Here is a 22,019-nt window from a genome sequence, read left to right as displayed (position 1 = left end):
CACAAAATACAGTAAAGGGCCACAGGAGGGGGTGAAAGATGCTAAATGTGTGTGCACACTGTGTATTATTTTGCCAAAACACCAGTATGTGGCAGCAAGTACTGTACAATGCCAGAAAATGTTTTCTTTAAAGGCGGATTATTGTGTGAATGCTATAACACAGGGGTCCCCAATCTTTTACCACTAAAAACATGATTTGGAAAGAAAAAAAAATGTGGAAAGGCTACTTTTATATACGTTCTTTTGCTGTAAAACAGCTACAAAAAAAAACAAGTTATTTTTAGTTTTTAGTATCAACAATTGAGCTTTTTCTTTTAACATTGTTTTTTTCATAATTTTTTCTAATTAGAAAAAATATTTTATAACTATCGCTATAATAAATTACATTATTAAGATTATCATTGTTATAGTTAAATGTAGTGGTTGTAGAGTCGGGCAAGATAATCACTACAAACTCTAAACAATTGCTCAATGTGCTTTTGTCTCATCAGCACAATCCATCTGAACTTTAATCTATTATTAAAAGTAAACTTGCATAACTGCATTAACTGTACCTCAATTTAAGTTTTGAGATAAACGCTGTCTCTCGCCTAATTGATGTGCTATAGCAGGGGTGGGCAATTAATTTTTACCGGGGGCCGCATGAGCAACCCGAGCACTGCTGGAGGGCCACACTGACAATATTTCAATTAAATTTTGCTCAAATTATTTTTGATATACCGTAAGATAGATAATAATAATAATAATATTTTAATTTAACCTAACTTATCTTTATACAAAAGCAGATGGCTTTTGATGGTTTTATTTTTAACACTTTCTTACACAACACTTCCTGATGTATATTACAATACAAAAATTTCAATTTCTGTCACTTTATCCTGCATCCTCTTTGTTGTAAAACCTTTATTTAACCAGATAAGAAAACGTTGTGAACGTAGCACGTACGCCTGTAAGGTGATTGGTGAAGAAGGAGGAAGCGTTGCTGTTGCGGAAATGAGGAGTGAGGATTGGTTTTCCTTTTGGAAAGAACGAGATAAGTTGAGCTGTGTTAGTATAGCATGCTCAATAAAAGTTTAAAAAGTGCATCAGACTTGGTGTGCACTTCTTCTGGACGCTACAATTGATGTCAGAAGTGGGATGAAATGCCTCCCAGTTCGCCTTGCCATCAAACCTGGGAGTCTTCATTGAGGGCGGAATTCCCCCCGTGGCAAGCAGCGTGGCTGCACCTGTAAACGCTCTCTCTCTCTCTCTCTCTCTCTCTCTCTCTCTTTGCGGCGAGCTCCTCACGTGGCACGTACCTCCCGATGACGTAGCACACAAACAGTGCAGTATGCGCAAAGTTTTACTTCTGCCACCAATTGTAGAGTCCAGAAGAAGTGCACATCAAGTCTGACGCTCTTTTTAAACTTTTATTGAGCATGCTATACTAACACAGCTCAACATATCTCGTTCCTTCCACACGCACGTCTCCTAACTCCTCATTTACGCAACTCAAGAAGACAACATCTACTTCAGCAGGTCGTTACACTATATTCTTTAAACACAGCAACGTGTGTACCACAAATAAGCACACAGCTTTACCTTTACTTGTCTTGTTGAAAACACGCCATATGCCATTCGTCATCAACTTTTCTCTTGTGCGCCTTCCCTCACAGGACATACGCACATATAACACTTTTCAAAATAAAAGCAGCACAGTTGTATTGCACGCACGACAAAGATGTTTTTTTAAATTTATTTTGTAATTTGAGATTGCCGCTGCGCGCACGAGCATACGTCCACACGGAAGTAATACAAATAACGCTTTTCAAAACAAAAGCAGCACCGTTGTATTGCACACTCGAAATAGATGCTTTTTAAAATTTATTTTGTAATTTATAATTGGCCTCACGCGGGCCGGACAGGGACGTACAAAGGGCCGGATGCGGCCCGCGGGCCGCACAATGCCCAGGTCTGTGCTATAGGTTTCAAGCAAAACTTTGAGTCAGCATTCCCGCGATTAGTTGCAGGCATGTGAGCGCCCTTTAAAAAAAAAAGAGGAAAACTAATGAAAAAAACCAGGAATATTTCTATTGGCACGAAGTGCTAACACGCAAGCCCGAAATAAACTTTGGAAATCAAGACTACATTTCCTGCAATTGTGTGCATTTCTACAATATTTTACCTTTAGATGTATTCTCATCTTTCAACCACTTTTGGCGGTCTTTTTGACACTTACATGTCTCATGTAATGTACCACTCATTTTGTGTGTTTTTAAGTGAAAATTTACAAAAATTATTAGAATTTAAAATGTAATGTAAAATTCTATAACATGCATACAAATAACTCAGAAAACAATTCACATTTAGCAACCCTATCCTGTAGCTACGCCCCCTCAGGTAATATACTTCCAGTGTTGTGACCTGTTTACATTCGTCACATCAAAAATATACCTTTTCGCTGGCTACTAATAAATGCTCTAGAACTACAACTGGATGGGAACTAACAGTGTTCGGATTGTAATCATGCAAATATGATTAAAAGCAAAGTAGAAAGCTGTCAACATTGTGGCTTGGAGAGCGAACGCAGGCGACAACAAGTAAACTAGCTATGTGATGCTAACGAAATGATGTTTAGCGAGCTTGTTTTGGCGTCCCTGTCGTCTCCCTGTCCTGCAATTCAGAGCGGCGTTTAGGCAAGAGGAACAGTGAGTACCTGCGTCTGAGGCGACCATTCAACAAATGTTGTTTCAATCCTATGTTTTGATATAGTAGTGGGTTTACATAATTCACCCATAGAACCTTTGTTATTGTTAAGAGTTCTGGTCGGACGGGTTTTCCCGGGACACATTTCCGGTGTTGTTGATGTGCTGAGAAGCCACAGATGAAATACTGCTTGATTGCCGATAAGAAATCAAAATCTGAATGTCATTAAAACAATTAGCTCCATCTTTTGACGCTCCTCTTTCGATTCATGTCCTTACACAATACAATATTGTATTAAAATATGCGTAAGTGAAATTATGATGCAAAAATAAATGTTTAAAATCGTTTAAAATTTCCACGTTTTCGCTGACATTTTACTTGCTTGTAGTTGGTCGGCCTAGGCGATATGGCCTAAAAATTAAATCCCCGATTTTTTCTCAAAAAATGTGATTTACGATTTTTTTCCCTCTACTTTTTAGCGAAACCATTGAATACAAATGACAGAGATTATTCAAAATATATTTTTCTTTTAGTTAATCAAAAACTAGTAGTTTGAAATTATACTGCATACGCTGTATCTTACTCTTGGCAAAATTATAATTTGTATAATGTTGTTCTTGTTTGAAAAGATATAAATTGTACTTTTTATGAAATCATTCTCAAAATATTAAATTAAGAGCTTCCCTTGGGAGGCAATACTTCTACTTGAATGGACTACTTTTGTGAACAAACATGTAGCATTGCACATTGCATGCAAATAAACAATCCCCAACATTGAGATCAATAAACTGCCAACTTGAAACTTCTGTCTTGAATAAAATACTTATGTTAAAAAAAAAAGTAGTATTATATATTGTATCCAAATAAATAATTAAATAAAACATTAAGAACACTATAGTTTGTTTCAGTAAGTGGATAAACAGCATCAAGGGTTGGAGTTGGGGGTTAAATCACCAAAATGATTCCCGGGCGCGGCGCCGCTGCTGCCCACTGCTCCCCAAGGGGATGGGTCAAATGCAGAGGACAAATTTCACCACATCTAGTGTGTGTGTGACAATCATTGGTACTTTAATCTTTAACTAAACATAGCCTTTTTCATTCACACATCTTGGTACCGTGCAGAGTAACTGCATTAGTGATCGCTCTTCTCATTGTGCTTCTTTCTCATCATACATGGCATCATTATCCATCCATCCAATTTTTTCTACCGCTTGTCCCTCTCAGGGTCGCAGGGGGTGCTGGAGCCTATCCCAGCTTCACCCGGGCGGAAGGCGGGGTACACCCTGGACAAGGCGCCACCTCATCGCAGGGCCAACACAGATAGACAGACAACATTCACACTCACATTCACATGTTGCCTATTAACCTATCCCCAGGTGCATGTCTTTGGAGGTGATGGAAGCCAGAGTACCCGGAGGGAACTCCACACAGAAAGATTGAACCCAGGACCTTCGTATTGTGAGGCACACACTAACCCCTGTGCAACCGTGCTCCCCATCATACATACCTTGTGTAAATTATTCCACCATAGTATGGTGAGTTTTAGCCCGTAGTTTGCTTGTTGTTGCGTCTTGTTCGCCTGGTAAAGACTTTTATTTCACACACTCGGCTGGAAGCTTCAGTTTAGATGCTGGAATAAGTTTGTTGTGGTGCTGCCTTTTTGAAACAAACTTTGCAACGTGCAGTCACTTGCTCTACGCCTGTTGCCGCAAAACTAAAGTACACTTTTCTTTTCTTTGGAACAAACGTCTCGCTCTCGTTAGCATTATCCATGTTTTTTTCTTTGTGTGCGGCTAAGGAAGTAAGGGGACGGCGCAAGCTACGGAAGCTCCTGAAGGGCAAAAAGTATGCCGGAGCAAGAGGAGAAAAAAATCTATTTTTAAATTTCAAAACCTTCTGCAACAAAAAACTTGAATATATCGATAAAATCGATATATCGCCCAGGCCAAGTAGTTGGTATAACAAATGTCACAATGAACTCCATAGGATCCACCCAAAACATCTAGTCTTACTCGCTAGCATTAGCTTATAGCTAGAGACATAACTTTGCTTTTCCAACATAACTTTGTTTTTCCAACCATGGTAAGGGAGAACGTGAGTGTGAAGGATAGTGCTGATAGGAAATGAATGATATTAATTGAATTAAAGAAATAAATAATCAAAAATATGACCAAGCGTGTTGCCAACTCCAGCCAAGGGTGTTACAATAATGTATTAAACATTTATCCATGAAAATATAGAAAAGCTGCTGATGGTGTGTTGGCCGGAGAAGCTGCTAGGATTAGATACTGTAGAAGTCCACAGCCCACAAATGCTGTACATTGTTATTATTTTATTTGATATATCTACTGTAATTAGTACTATATTCTCTTGTATTGTTTTTACACAATATTTATTATCTAAAAATGTGTTTTTATTTTTAAAAGTCATTTTACATGATAAAATTGTGCTGTTTTTTTGGGGAGCGGAGCAATTGATTTCAATACATTTTTTAGGGAGACATCAATTTAAAATGCTTGTGTTTTGAGTAAATAGCTCCATCACAGAACTAATTAAGCTTGTAAGTTGAGGTACTATTGTGTTTGTAATAATTCATACATTTTCTACCACTATTAATTTTCCTCTTCAGAGTCATGTGTGAGCTGGAGCCTATCCCAACTGACTTTTGGTGAGTGGTGGCATCCACTCTGGTCACAGCCTGATAGACAACCATTTTATGTAGTCTTTAATTAACCTAAAATTAATGTTGTATATGATGTTAGAACCTAAAACAATCACTCCACTATTTATCTTCAAGAAAAATGTGGGAAAGCGACAGGCTTCAAATTGTAGCGCAAAGCTGTGGAAAGTAAAAAATTATGTTTTGTTTTTTTCCTTGAAATATGCATTTGCAGGCCCTAAATGTAATATGAATATGATGTGGTAAACAATAAGCTAAAACAATGTGCTTTCATAAGGGACCATGTTGTTTCTAATAATGAGAGGAACTGAGCTCATGGTAATCTTTTGCACACCTGGGAGGGTCTTTTCCTGTTGTTTGTGTGTATAAGCAAACCTTTGTGGTCTATAATAACAAATAAAACTTGCTGAGGTGCAGCTTGGTCAGGACAATGTGGTCCACTAAACTACAATGATCAGATTCCTGGTCCACAGCTATTTATTTGAAATATTCTGCAAGAGTTAAGAATGACTAAGAGCCCTGCATTCTCTAAAGCATTTGGTGCAAAAAACGGTGCAATTATTTTGCTTGAGGGCATGGAATGATGAGGTACTAGGAAAATTAGAGAATGGAAGCTGAGTGACATTGCTGGCTGAAGTCCCCTGGTGTATCTTTAGTGACAGGATGTGAAAGGGTCACATTGAGGAACATTTTCTCACAGGACATGCCTCTCAGCCTGTGAGTGAGTAAAGTCTTTATAGCTCCTAAATATTTAACTGCAGTAATACATTAATGCATCCAAATGGAAACATTTATAATTTTTATAATACATATTCATTCATCAATTGCTGATTTAGTGATGCCAAATGGACTGCAGTATGTTTGGTCCAGTGAGTGTAAAAAAATAAACATGCAGTTACCAGTAATGGTCTCTGCATCTCTGAAGCTGACCATGAACCCATCTAGAGAAGCCTGCAGCTCTGCCTCACTGACATATTCCTCCGTTTGCTCCTTCTCCTCCTCCTCCTCCTCCTCCTTGTTGGTTAGTTGGGTTCCTGGGCTTAGAAGGTGGGCTGTGTGGTCAGACAGTTGTTCTGGGGGAGGAGTATAGGTGCAGGAACAGGTGTGCGTAGGCGGAGTCTTCCGCTCCAGCTTGGCACTGAGTGGCTACCAAGCTAAGGCAGGACAAGCCATGCACAAACCTGAAGAAGTTATGATGACCTAGATTTGCTTGACATTAGATTGGAGCAGGCGACCATGACGACACAATTGAAAGTCCACAGGGCACCTTCCTTATACCTGAAAGAGAAAGGACAAATGAGACAGTTAACTTTAATGCATTTTAGATCAGAACGTGTCCATACTATATATCCCAGCACATTCAGCCGAATAAACATCGTTGCTAGTGATGACAAACTGTATCAAAAACAGTGACTGAACCGATTTATAGTAATGGTACAATCAAAACTTATTACATTAATTTAAGTGTTGATTAACTATTCATGTACAACCCAACACTTCAATGGATATAAAGCTTTTGTTTTGAAGGAGAAAACTGTTCACTCTAAATTTCGAAATACTGTATCGCTGGCTTAATCATTTACTATTGCCCCTATTTCAACATTATGAACATTGTCACAACTTTCTACAGCAAAGGTCTACTGGAGAGAGTGTCATACTGACCTGGTGGTTCTGCTGTCATTCGACACCAAAACATAATAGATTCCTTCTTAACAGTACATACTACGATGCCGACAACTGTAAATGTGGGGTTCAATTGTCGTTTTCAATAATAATTCATGTTAAATGAATTGAAGAATATTCAAATCTCAAAGCAAAATGGAGCAGCCTTCGATGAGCATCGGTGGAGCTGTTTTAAAAAAGGACAATCTGATAACATTTATGGTAAAATGACATGATACAAGCACCATTGGTCTGCTCAATACAACACTGGGATGGAAATAAACGATTCTTCCCCTTATTCAATTGCAACCCTATAGACCAGGGCTATTCAACCAGATTGTGAAGTGAAGTGAATTATATTTATATAGTGCTCGACAGGGCACGTGATTTTGCAATACATTGTGGGTGTCAGGTAGTCATTTTTGTTGGACGTAGTGTCACGACAAGATCAGTACTGGAAGACACCATCGGTCCACGCATGCGCAAAGACTACGTCACTTACTGGACTTGAATTTTTTTTCACGATGGAACTTCTGCAACATCACATTGGTTCTGATATTTAAATGTGTTTATTAATGTTTTGTATATAAAATAGCTTACCTCGGAGTAAAAGGGAAGAAGAATATACACATGAAGAAGGGGTAGATTTGAAAAAAAATAAATATAAGAATTTAAAAAAATCAGGGAGTATTATCGCCTCAATTTCAACCACTTTCACTCTTCTGTCATTGCAATGAATGACGCAAGGGGGCGCTACTGTGTCCTATTGCGTAATAAAACATTTTACATGTTAAATTCTTTTTAAAACAAGGCACTTACTGTAACTTAAATCTCTATCTGCGGCCTGACAAAAATTACACTTTTAGATGATCAGTATTGTAAATTGATATACTTAATGTAAAAAAAGGAGTAAAAGAAAAAGGTTGATTTATTTGCCATTTTAGGCTGCTGAGCACATTGTTCAGATTACTGTACGAATCTGTACCGCTTCAAAATAAATACTGTATTCTTAAGTAACGTTTGTTTTGTATGTAATCTTTTATATGACATTGTTATTCAAATAAAGATTACAAAAAAACCTGATGACAGGTTATGCACGAACATAACTGCCGTCAACCAAGTAGACAGGAAGTGACGTTGTCTTCGCGCATGTGTGGACCGATCATGTCTTCCTGAACCAATCGTTTAGTGGCATGTAGATTTTGTTTACATGGCTGTACTGTACTTGTGGTATTGTGACAAAGAGCAACAATTCGGATTCAAATGGATCATACAAAATAAAAAAATCAAGGGACCGTACCAAAACAAACTGGACACTGTTCCAAAAACTCGCCACCTTGAAAAATAAGTAAAATTGGTGGAATTGATTAATATGATTTGAGAAAGCTGCCGAACGTGTCCTGTATCCTGTATCTCGATCGTCAAAAGAGTTTGAACATTTTGGAAGGCAAAGTCTGTAAAGGCTCACGGACAAACCAACTTTGGGTGTGTGCAAGACCTTGAAATTTTACATCAAAAAGTGAAGACGGTCATTCTTTCAGGGGTAAGTTAACAGGACTTGTCACTGTGTGGTGTTTCTTGGAGTAATTTGTTTTAAACTAAATATGTTTCAAGTCTGAAATACACTGTGCAAAAATGTGGGAAATATTTTAGGTCTTCTCAGTTATTGATCTATACTGTACCTTGTTTATAGCCCGCAGCTAGCGCTAACAGCCTACTAAACGCTTATTTGATCTTAAATTGGTTTTAAATACAGATAAAAGCAAGGTAATGGTTTTCTCTCATCCAAGGGTGCTACTGGAAAATATTCAAAATATTGTAACATCAAATGGAAACCCTATAGAGCAGTGGTCCCCAACCACCGGGCCGCGGCCCGGTACCGGTCCGTGAATTGATTGGTACCGGGCCGCACAAGAAAAAAAAAAAAGTTTTTTTTTTTTTTAATTAAATCAACATAAAAAACACAAGACACACTTACAATTAGTGCTCCTACATTATATATCAATACAGATCAATACAGTCTGCAGGGATACAGTCCGTAAGCACACATGATTGTATTTTTTTATGACAAAATGTAGAAATGTAGTTTGTCTCTTTTATGTGATTATTAATCGATGAATCAAAGTAATAATCGACAGATTAATCGATTATCAAATTAATCGTTAGTTGCAGCCCTAATGGGGTTAAATAAAGGTTCTAATGTGTGAAATAGAATAATAACCCAAAATTACCAGTGTGAAAAGTGATGTTTGATAGTATCACGGCTGCAATTCAGGCTATTCATCATCTCTTTATTAGCTCTCTAACCCAAATTCCTTGGCTTTGCTTCTACGCTGGAAATGACAACTCTTACCAAATAGTTTTTTCTTCCCAAACTATCATGATAACCATTATTGATGCTTCACGTTCGCGCCACATTTTGAACTTGTTAAAGAAATAAAAATAAAAACTTTAGGACAGAGGCTTGCATTCAGCCAAGTAAATAAGCTATTCAGAGACCAGCAAGAACCACAATGCATTGTGTTTCCACGTCACACTTTAAAGCCTTATAGCTCTTTTTCTGTAGTGACTCAAAGTGCTTCATGTTGAGAAACCCATTATCTACATTTACGCTACATTTACACCAGTGTGGGTGGCACTGGGAGCAAGGTGGGTGAAATGTCTTGCCAAAAGACAACGGCAGTGACTAGGATGGCAGAAGCTGGATTCGAGGAACCCTTAAGCGTCTGGTTGGCTGCTCTACCATCTGAGCCATGCAGCCCCTGTTTGTACTCGGGGTCACATTTCCAGAAAACTGGACATAAAGGCCGTACTTCTATTTTCAGAATCAGCATTCTCCATAGTGGACAATGTTTATATATATATATATATATATATATATATATATATATATATATATATATATATATATATATATATATATATATATATATATATATATACATATATATATATATATATATATATATATATATATATATATATATATATATATATATATATATATATATATATATATATATATAAACATTTTCCACTATGGAGAATGTATATATATATATATATATATATATATATATATATATATATATATATATATATATATATATATATATATATATATATATATATATATATATATATATATGTATATATATATATATACATATATATATATATATATATATATATACATATATATATATACATATATATATATATATATATATATATATATATATATATATATATATATATATATATATATATATATATATATATATATATATATATATATATATATATGTATAATATATATATATATATATATATGGGTCCTTTTTTTTAGGAATACTAATGCAAAAACTCACAATAATGTCTGATTGAATGCTAAAAACGTTATGACAGACAACCTCAAAAAAACCTAATGGAATTTTATATTTTTTTTACTGAATGGGACACCCAGAATGTACATGAAAATAAAGAATGTTGGATTTACAATATTAACTATGAACGATAAAACACTGAACATCAACAACATATTAACGTCGCTCCTGTTTTCCTTCTCAGACCACCTCCTCGATTGACATATTTTACTTGTGATTTAGGGCTATATAAATAAACATTGATTGATTGATTGATTGACAACTGAGCAAAACGACAAAAATGCAAGAAAACATGGCGAAATATGAGCGCAAAGGGTAAAAAACACCTACAATCTGATATAATATCACTTTTCTGCAGAACTTTGATGTAAAAATCTGCTCCCACGTCTGTCCCTGACACCTGCGTTTCAAGCTGGCTGTTCTGGAAACAAACCTCGCCCCCGCTGCTTGGTGCCTTGTCTGAGCTGCTGTGACGTAGATTACCGTAATAATTTGTATATCCCTCAAAAGCGCAGATTCCATCCATTGAAATACTTTCTATAGTTCATGACTTACGGTAATTTGAAAACAGCACTGCACATTACAATGGTGGCTACAGTTTCAATGTTAAAGGTATAAAATAATTATTTGTAAACGTCCGGTGGGCCGCATTGAAAATCTTAACGGGCTGTAATTTGCCTAGATCTGCCCTTGTCTAAACAACAGGAGCGTTGTAGTCTTTGTATTACATTTCATTTGTTGCAAACATTTTAAAGTCTCTCCCGTGTTTGGAACTGTGTGGTGTCATTCCCGTCAAGGAAATCAAGATGGCGCAAGTAAGTTGGTGAATTAATACAGGTTTCTAATAAAGTGTTCCCTGGTAACTTTGCAGTTCAATAACTACGGTTTCAGTGCATCACAGATTTTAAAGTACCATTGAGATTTGAGTACTCATTTAAGTTTTCATGTTAAAATGACAGTTTTTACAGCGTAAGAAGCATTTTAAGAGCATAGGAAGTCTTTATAAGTGTGTGAAAGCTGTGTGGAGGATCACTAACTTGAATTAATCTACCACAGGTGGGGTGTCTGCAATCTAACGTAATCAAGGGATCACTGTATTCAGCTTTTTTTATTACAGTACATAACATATGTAGTGGCTAAAATTACTTATTGTCATAAAGTGTAATTTAACACCATTGCAAAGTACAGGAACGGTAAATAAAACTGTGACTGCCATATGGTCTCCTTGGGCGCAATAAAAACAGCAAACGCAGCAGCTTATTGACAAGCCAGTGCCCATAGCAGAAATACATTAGCCATCTGTTCTGTACTGTGACTGTCAATACATCAATTCACACATCACGGTGGAGCTTTTTAGCGGGGCTCGGCATTGCTCGGGGGGATCCCATACTTCCTGTAGAGCTGATGTGGTGACTTTGAATAGTAGGAGCATGTATCTCCATTGCCTATAATCTGTATGGCTATATATATTCATCTTGACTAATGGAATATATAATATCATCATTTCCAGTGGACAGCTGTTTCTGAACAACAGTGTGACATGGCTGACTGACTCAAGCACAGGAAATGTTGGGTACACCATAAACAGTTTCCAAACCTTCAAGGGGCTGATTCTTTCCCCAGGACAAAAAGCATAAATTAGCTCCAAGACATGCCGGAGACATTTCTGTTTATCCTCAAACACAGGTCAAAGCTTCTGTGCCACATGGATAGTGCTCCAAAGGCTTGCTTTTATAATGAAACTTAGATTGCCTAGCTGTAAATAAGATCACCATGGTTACCAGACCAACACGTAAAAATATCTGCAATGTATCCAGGATAGAGCCACTATAACAGGTACACTCTTACTGACATTGGTTGCTATTCAAAACTGGAATGTAAACAGAACAAAGGATAAGGAGCATACCTTTCAAACGTCTCAAATCATATCCCATTGATGCAAGCTAGGTTCATATTTACTTTTTAATATTTTTGGCTTGATTGTGTTAGAATTCACGTATTATCTTTTCCCAAAATTGTATCAGGTTCCCTAATCACTCAGTTTACTTGTGAGTAAACCAACCCCCCAAAAGAGTACTCTTCACAAACAGGATAGCAGTTTGGGGGATAATGTGCCCAAAATGAAAGGTGACACCTTTTATTCAAGATGCAATGTTAACAACACCGAATGCGTCAAACTTCTTTGAACCCTGTACAAGACAACGCAGAGTACCTAAAAGGGCTCTATTCTTACAGTTCTTTACAAAGTTGTAAGTGCAGATCTACTCAAGCTGCAGCTCTTTCTACAGCCACTTAATGATCAATGAATGAACCCAATGTGCTCTGTCTGAGTGGAGTTCAATCATTAACAACTGTTGGCCAGAGAAAATGGGATGTGTTACTGAGTAGTAAAGATTGAATTGTGCATATATTCATTAAACATAATGCAAAAAAAAAGAATATATTTTTAGGGCTGTATTTTTTTTTACTCTAACAAAACTATAAAAAAGAACTAGATAAACGATATCAAGTACATGTTAGACTTGAGCTTTGACAGCTAAAGTGTTTTATTGATTCCCGACCTTCCTGACAAATTTTGACAACCCCCGGCCAGTCATGAAGAGCTACTTATAGCTATTAACGTGTGTACTATTCAAGTAAAGAAAACATTTTATGTAAGACCACACACAGTACTTGTTTATCTCCCCACAAAGCAATGGCGAAACAAGCAGAAACAGTTCTATTCAACTTTCAGGCCCAGTTTCATGTTCAAGGCATGAATAAAACCAGAACTAAAATAATCTGGTTTGAATTAATCCACACTAATCCAATTGCTTTCTGATATGTCACTTAACATCAGATGAATTAGTTCCAGACTACAGAGTCTCAGACTAAGGCAATCAACTAAAATAATGTTTTGGAAGCCAAATTAGATCAAGGATGAGCAGATGGTGCAAAGGTAAGAGTGGACTTAAACCCTTGGATAGACTATTTAATACACACTTTAGCAGTGTTTGTGTGTGTAGAACTGGAGCTTGACTTTGAGAATGAAGAAATAAAATATAAATTCGTTGAAAAACTTCAGTGAAAGGAAGAAAAAAACATTAAAAGATTTCTAAGTATCCTATAATGAAGAAAAACATCATGATTTCACTACAGAAACCAAAATAGGAAATGTAGTACTGCAATTTTGAATCAGTATAACTCAAATGGCTAAGTGGTTAACATGTTGGCTGCACAGTCAGGAGATGGAGGGTTCAAATCTCTGCTTCGATCAAGCCAGTCAATTACTACAGGAAGTTATCATATTCTGATTGGCAACATTAGTAACATTGATGTAATCTTTCACAGTTCATATGACTTTGTATATTATTTTACAGAATGTTGATTAACTTACAGGCAGCACGGTGGAACAGAGGTTAGTGCATGTGCCTCACAATACGAAGGTCCTGAGTTCAATCCCGGGCTCTGGATCTTTCTGTGTGGAGTTTGCATGTTCTCCCCATGACTGCGTGGGTTCTATCCGGGTACTCCGGCTTCCTCCCACCTCCAAAGACATGCACCTTAGGATAGGTTGATTGGCAACACTAAATTGACCCTAGTGTGTGAATGTGAGTGTGAAGTTGCCTGTCTATCTGTGTTGGCCCTGCGATGAGGTGGCAACTTGTCCGGGGTGTACATCGCCTTCCGCCCGAATGCAGCTGAGATAGGCTCCAGCACCCCCGTGACCCCCAACGGGACAAGCGGTAAAAAATGGATGGATGGTTGGATGGATGATTAACTCACACAACATAAATCCATTATTTCACCATGAAAGGTTCCACTTGCCAAAAAGCTGACAGTGATAAGTCCTTGTAAGGAAAGAGAAGTATGGGGTTCACCTCACTGAGTTGTAGGGCTAGGCGATATATCGAATATACTCGATATATCGCGGGTTTGTCTCTGTGCGATATAGAAAATGACTATATCATGATATTCGAGTATACGTTCTCACGCAGTTGCTTTTAGCTGCGGGCATTACACTACAGGCTCTTTTCACTCTTTCTTGTCTCTCTTTCTTACAGAGACATAAAACAAGCGCACCTTCTTACAAACGTCACATACTGTCGTGCATGCAACGTCATACGCCCTCACGGAGCAGAGCGGTCGCGGAATGGGTAACATTAGCTGTGATGCTAGCGGAGTGGTGCGAGTGGTAATACGAGAGAAAGAAGATGCGAATCTAGTAACAAATGAAAGAATAATTAATTCCCAAGAAAAACAGCACAGGGTCTATCGTCTGGCGGTGGTTTGGCTTCAAGCGGGAACAAGTATGCGGCAAAAGCGTTGTTACAAAAAGTAGCACCTATCATTTGAAAAGTCACCCGCTAGAGAATGAAAAGTGCTTGAAATTCCGCATATCAACATCTCCGTTCGGTGCCACACCCACAAAATGCCGAAGCATCCATTTCCAGATCAACACCATATGAAAGAATTAGTCAACAACAGAAGGAGATAACGTCTGCAGTAACCTACCACATAACGAAGGACATACACTATTTGATTTCCTACTATGCAGCTAATTTTTATTTGACAGTTATTGAAATCTCTTGTGTGACATCATGCACAAAAGTGCACTTTATTTGCGTTAAACTCTTATAGTTGCGTTCTGTACAAAAAGTGCACTTTAATTTACTGTTGTTTTGATATCTCATCTTAGTGACATCATGCACAAAAGTGCACTAATAGCTTGTTTTAAAATGTCTCTGACAATCTTGCACTTTCTGTTTTGAAATTACATGAATGTTTGTGCCACTGCTTAATAACTGTTTAATAAATACAGTTTTGGTAAATTGACTTAGTTGTGGTTTCCCTCTCTGCAAGAAAGTTTAAAATTAGCATATATTAATGCAGTACGAACAGTAATGTTTTAATGTAGACACATAGAATCATCATACTGCTGTGATTATATGCATCAAGTGTTAATTCAAGGCTAAGCAAAATATCGAGATATATATCATGTATCTTGACATGGCTTAAAAATATAGAGATATTAATAAAAGGCCATATCGCCCAGCCCTACTGAGTTGCATGAAAGCTTTGTTTGCAGTAAACAAATAATTTCAGCTGCATTGTCTTTAGATGTACCCAAACATGGCGTAGTGGGTAGAGCGGCCGTGCCAGAAACCTGAGGGTTGCAAGTTCGCTCCCCGCCTCTTGACATCCAAATCGCTGCCGTAGTGTCCTTGGGCAGGACACTTCACCCTTGCCCCCGGTGCCGCTCACACTGGTGAATGAATGATGAATGAATGATAGGTGGTGGTCGGAGGGGCCGTAGGCGCAAACTGGCAGCCTCGCTTCCGTCAGTCTACCCCAGGGCAGCTGTGGCTACAAATGTAGCTTACCACCACCAGGTGTGATTGAATGACGGGTTCCCACTTCTCTGTGAGCGCTTTGAGTATCTAATAGTAGAAAAGCGCGATATAAAATCTAATCCATTATTATTATTATTATTATTATGTACCAAAACAACCACAAAACTCAGTATCATGATATAACATGATACTGTAAACATGTAAAGCGACTTTGGGTACTTAGAAAAGCGCTATATAAATACCAGGTATTATTATTATTATTATTATAAGGTTACTTCTGTCTCAAAACAAGCTTCTCTCTATTATTTGTGGTCTTTCAGCATCATTTTGGTCATCAAAGTAATGCATCTCCTAGGCAAGGTATGTTTTTTTATAGAGCACAATTGCACAAGGCAATTTAAAGTGTTTTACAGATGCACAAAACTATGGCATATAAAATAATGAATGAAAAAAAAATCATCATAAAAAATATCGTAATTGAATGACATGCAAAGAGTGCTGATAAAACACTTTCAGTTGTAATGCATACAGTACTGTAATGCATACGGCCTTTACTCTTACTTTTAAATTAAATCTGCATCTGGACAGGTTTAATCCAAGTCTTGATTTAGACCTGAATTGGCTGTAGTCTCTCTTTAAGAAATGGGATTATTCAACAAAAGACTCGGACAAATCTAAAACTATTTTAGTCCATGTCTGTCTGAGAAAGCCATTTCAGTAAATCCTAGTTTAAAATTTGATTTAGTCTAGAACTAGGGCTTAACCCCTCTACGGGAATCCGGGCCTCAAAGTTCATATCCAGGCTAAAAAATACACCTATCTTTAGCTGTGCACATGACAACTTAAAAACTGATTTAATTTGCTTTGTTTCAATTGTAAGCATCTATAAAACACTTTGAGTTAGCTTGCCTAGGAATTGTGCTCCATAAAAAACCTGCCTTGCCTCGAACCAAATTGGCTTTCACTTTACAAAACTAAACTAAAATGCTTACCTAACTTCAGGCCAACGTCAGGACAACGCATCAACACTGTGTATCGCTACAATAGTCATTTGCATTAAACTGAGAAATGGTCCATTTAAATGTTAAAACATTAACAAGTTTTATCACACCAAATTAAACATGTTCTTTCTTGGCATTTGGGATCCTGTTGCTTTGTTGTTGAACAAAGGAGAGCATTACTCAGAGCGACAGTCTAAAATGTCGCCACAGGAAGTGAAGAATGAGCAGAGAAGTTGAGGAAGATGACACATACTGTAGCAGATATTCATAACGACTAGTCAGAGGAGGAAGTTTCCAACAGCTTAAAAATCCCTTCATGCAATTGCAGCACTATGGTTGAATCTTCCATATTGTAAGCTCATAAAATAATATAAGATCCAGCCCAGCAGACTTAACAAAATACAAGTAGCTATTCCCCAGTGTGGACAACTATTGTTTGCAGCCAAAATTGCAACATACTGTTGTAGTTGCAAAATCAGCCACCGATTTTCAACAATGTACCAAACTATGTCATGACACCAATGCATGCTCAGTACAAAGTTGTGACCAAAAGTTTTAGAACTGACTTAAATTCAGTCTTTTAATAACTCCCAGAGTAGTTTAATAGTTTAGTTATAGAAGCACAATGTTTAGGTTACTTAGTTAAAGGCCTACTGAAACCCACTACTACCGACCACGCAGTCTGATAGTTTATACATCAATGATGAAATCTTAACATTGCAACACATGCCAATACGGCCGGGTTAACTTATAAAGTGCAATTTTAAATTTCCCGCTAAACTTCCAGTTGAAAACGTATATGTATAATGGCGTATGCGCGTGACGTCAATCATTGAAACGGAAGTATGCGGACACATTGAATCCAATACAAAAAAGCTCTGTTTTCATCTCAAAATTCCACAGTATTCTGGACATCTGTGTTGGTGAATCTTTTGCAATTTGTTTAATGAACAATGAAGACTGCAAAGAAGAAAGTTGTAGGTGGGATCGGTGTATTAGCGGCTGGCTGTAGCAACACAACCAGGAGGACTTTGACTTGATAGCAGACGTGCTAGCCGCCGCTAGCCGCCGACCGCACGGATGATCGGGTGAAGTCCTTCATCCTTCCGTCGATCGCTGGAACGCAGGTGAGCACGGATGTTGATGAGCAGATGAGGGCTGGCTGGCGTAGGTGGATAGCTAATGTTTTTAGCATAGCTCTTTGAGGTCCCGTTGCTAAGTTAGCTTCAATGGCGTCGTTAGCAACAGCATTGTTAACCTTCGCCAGGCTGGAAAGCATTAACCGTGTATTTACAGGTCCATGGTTTAATAGTATTGTTGATTTTCTGTCTATCCTTCCAGTCAGGGGCTTATTTCTTTTGTTTCTATATGCAGTTAAGCCCGATGCTATCACATTAGCTCCGTAGCTAAAGTGTTTCGCCGATGTATTGTCGTGGAGATAAAAGTCACTGTGAATGTCCATTTCGCGTTCTCGACTCTCATTTTCAAGAGGATATAGTATCCGAGGTGGTTTAAAATACAAATCCGTGATCCACAATAGAAAAAGGAGAGAGTGTGGAATCCAATGAGCCAGCTTGTACCTAAGTTACGGTCAGAGCGAAAAAAGATACGCCCTGCACTGCACTCTAGTCCTTCACTCTAACGTTCCTCATCCACGAATCTTTCATCCTCGCTCAAATTAATGGGGTAATCGTCGCTTTCTCGGTCTGAATCGCTCTCGCTGCATTGAAAACAATGGGGAAATGTGAGGAGCCTTTCAACCTGCCACGTCACGCTACTTCCGGTACAGGCAAGGCTTTTTTTTATCAGCGACCAAAAGTTGCGAACTTTATCGTCGATGTTCTCTACTAAATCCTTTCAGCAAAAATATGGCAATATCGCGAAATGATCAAGTATGACACATAGAATGGATCTGCTATCCCCGTTTAAATAAAAACATTTCATTTCAGTAGGCCTTTAAGAGCTATGACTGTAGATATTCTTCGTATGATCCAGTTAAATCAGTTCATGTTGTCACACAATAAGCAACTAATCCACGAAATTCCTTCTCCATGATCATTGTCAGTAAAAACATTTGAAATGGTTCTTTATAACACTCAAAAAATAGTGTGTGAATATAATTTGGGGCATAGCCATAAACATTGGTATCACTTGTTCAGCTTTGATGAATTCATTTTTGCTGGTAATTATATTGATGATAGTATACTAGCACGCAACAACAAATCATGTGACATTGACAACCACTTTAGAGCTGATTTGGCCTTTGGACAGTTAAGACACACTCTCCCCTGTTTTATAGTAAAGCGGAGTTGTACAGACTTCGGTGTTGGTTAATTGTAACTATAACAGTCTGCTGCAGCTACATTACATTTCAAAAACTTTAAAGGCTGAACACAAAGTTATTGAACAGTGGTACCTCAACTAAAAGGAGAACTGCACTTTTTGGGGAATTTTGCCTATCATTGACAATTATTATGAGAGACAAGAATACATGTCTTGTTTTTTTAGGATTTTAAAGATGATAAAAAAAACCGCTTGGAAGATGTGGCTCATGGGAGTCACTGTTGGAGCCTTTAAAGCCCTCTAAAACAACTTCACAACCCTCCATCAATGTTTTGTATACACACTTCAAGTTAATATATAATATAGTAACAGACACATTCATAGCAATGTGTAATATGTTCAATATTTGATCATTTTAATCATTGCCGGTTTGATTTCTTTAGCGCATTGATTTACGTTTCAATAGCAGAGCACTTCCGACTTCTGGCAACAAATGTGTGTTCCTCTTTCCGGATACAAAGGCGTGTTTGTGCTGTAATCATGGCAGACCTGGTAACTGACAACGAAGACGACTATTTTTGGACAAATGAGGATTCATTACCTTATCTTTTTGAAGCTGAACAGGATAAACTACTGGTTACAGAAGCCAGCACAAAGGAAGAGTGAGATGTTGGAGCAGATAAAAGCCGAGAAAGCGAAATTGAAGCCATGCTTTTTCAACATAAATGGAGTGCTTACCCAAATAAACTGGAAAAAACGTCCCCGGCCAGCTGGACCCAAACACACAACTGTCCATCGAGTGAGTCACGCTTTAATATTATTCATGATACATGCAGCACATCACCGTACAACTAGAGTGCATGAAATGTAGGCTAATACTTTACAGATACTGTAATATGATTGTTAATGTTTTTCAATTAGTACAGATTGGTGTCTTATCGCATTGTGTTGTGAATTACAAACTCAAACACTTTTGCTAGCTTATCTCTTTCCGTAGCTAGCTTTTACGGCTAATACCGAAGCATGCCGAGGTGTTACTACGCTAGAAAAAGAGTTCTCTCTTACAATAACAATGTCGCTATAACTTGGTTATTACACAGGTTACGTAATGTAAATGAAATGTTTTTGACAGTTTTTGAATGCATTTTTAAAGTGATTTAAAGGGAGAATTGATTGCTCCCATTATGTGCATAGCTCGCCACTAGGAACGAGACAATTTTTACATGTTAGAAAGCGTAAAAAAAACAAAAACTTTTGTCTTTATGTCTCTCGTAATGATTGTGAACGATAGGCAAAATTCCAGAAAAAGTACAGTTCACCTTTAAGAGTGCCTCTACTTAAGAGTGTTTTGAGATAAGAGCGGTCTCTCGACTAATTATTATGCTTGCCATACGAGTTCTGAAAATGTAATTTTGTTGCACTTGTACAATGACAATAAAGATAATAAATAAATGACAATAAAAAGTGTATTTTTCTATGCTTTAAGTTGTAAGCAAACATTTTAGTTACAAGCATCCCCACCATTAGTTGGCGTAGCAAACCCTGTAATATTTGCCCAAAATGTCCGGTCTTACACACTAGTATTACCTTATAACTAAAGATGGACATAACTTTGTTTTGCCAACCATGGGAAGCAAATAAATGAGTGTGAAGGACAGTGCTAAGAAGAAGTGGATGATATTCATTGAAAAAAAGAAAATATTAAAAACATAAGTAGTTTAAGCGTATCACTGCTAATCTGCACCATACTAAAATAGAATAAGTCGATAATGCCAGCCAAGGATGTTAAAGGCCTACTGAAACCCACTACTACCGACCACGCAGTCTGATAGTTTATATATCAATGATGAAATCTTAACATTGCAACACATGCCAATACGGCCGGGTTAACTTATAAAGTGCAATTTTAAATTTGCCGCTAAACTTCCGGTTCGAAACGCCTCTGAGGATGACGTATGCGCGTGACATTGAAGCCAATATGAAATAGCTGTTTTCATCTCATTCTGGGTGTATTCTGGACATCTGTGTTGGTGAATCTGTTGCAATTATGTTCATTGCATTATGGAGAAAGAAGCTGAGCAAGCAAAGAAGAAAGTTGTCGGTGCGAAGCGTCTATTTTGCGAGGGAAGTCAGCAGCAACACGTACACAGCCGGCGCTTCTTTGTTTACATTCCCGAAAGATGCAGTCAAGATGGAAGAACTCGGATAACAGAGACTCTAACCAGGAGGACTTTTGACTTCGATACACAGACGCCTGTAGAGAACTGGGACAACACAGACTTCTTAGTCCGTCCTCTGCGCTGGATGGACGCTTTTCTGCTTGCTCTCGCTTGCTCTCGCTTCTGCTTGCATTTTTTGCTACTATCTGCTGCTATTTTCTTACACAAAGAGCAACAGCTCTTGGATACTTACCAAACCAGTGGGACTATATTTTCTTTTAGATAACAGAGGCATTTTTCAATATTTTTACGACGTCCTCAACACTACGCGAGGAGGCCTACCATTCAAGATAAGCCTGAGCCCGAGCCTGTGCTACAGTGCTAAAGGTAATCAGCATAAGATGCCTCCTTTCTCTACGGAAGATTACCACAAACTGCTAAAGAAGATTTTACTGTTGGAAATAAAAATGAATCGGTTGGAAGTGAATTTAGAAGTGAATGGACAATGTGGCTACAACACCACTCTAGCACTCCTGTCGACTGAAAACACTGGACAGCACCATGCTACAACCCAGCTAACTAGCAACAATGAAGCTACGAAGAAACGGGAGGTCCCTGTAGAGGGTAATAAATCTACCAGTGAAAATCCTCCCTGGAACACACTTGGTGCAAAGCCAAAGAGAAGACCACCTCCCTGCGACAAGGGAGAATGGATATCTGGCAGGACCCAGCGCCCCGATATCTCTGATCTGACCGGCTGGCCTGCGCTACCATCTTCAGCCAGGCATACTGCGTCATCAACTCCACTGCCACGCAGGACACAGCAGCGG

The 22,019-nt window shown here is 37.9% G+C and overlaps 1 long non-coding RNA gene and 1 pseudogene across 1 annotated transcript in view; one reads left to right on the top strand and one right to left on the bottom strand.

The window, feature by feature from the left end:
* LOC133660227 (uncharacterized) overlaps positions 1–5,143 on the top strand; it is a 41,385-nt gene extending 36,242 nt beyond the window's left edge. Inside the window, exon 4 of the long non-coding RNA XR_009827788.1 lies at positions 3,910–5,143. This is a non-coding gene — a long non-coding RNA (uncharacterized LOC133660227). The remainder of the gene's footprint in view (positions 1–3,909) is intronic.
* The window catches only part of LOC133660224 (trafficking kinesin-binding protein 1-like), a 75,328-nt pseudogene that overhangs the window by 46,713 nt on the left and 6,596 nt on the right, over positions 1–22,019 (bottom strand).

This window comes from Entelurus aequoreus, linkage group LG11 (genome assembly GCF_033978785.1).
Source record: "Entelurus aequoreus isolate RoL-2023_Sb linkage group LG11, RoL_Eaeq_v1.1, whole genome shotgun sequence".
Lineage (NCBI taxonomy): Eukaryota > Metazoa > Chordata > Actinopteri > Syngnathiformes > Syngnathidae > Entelurus > Entelurus aequoreus.
The sequence above is the reverse complement of the archived record's forward strand: the minus strand, read 5'-3'. Positions and strand labels throughout refer to the sequence as shown.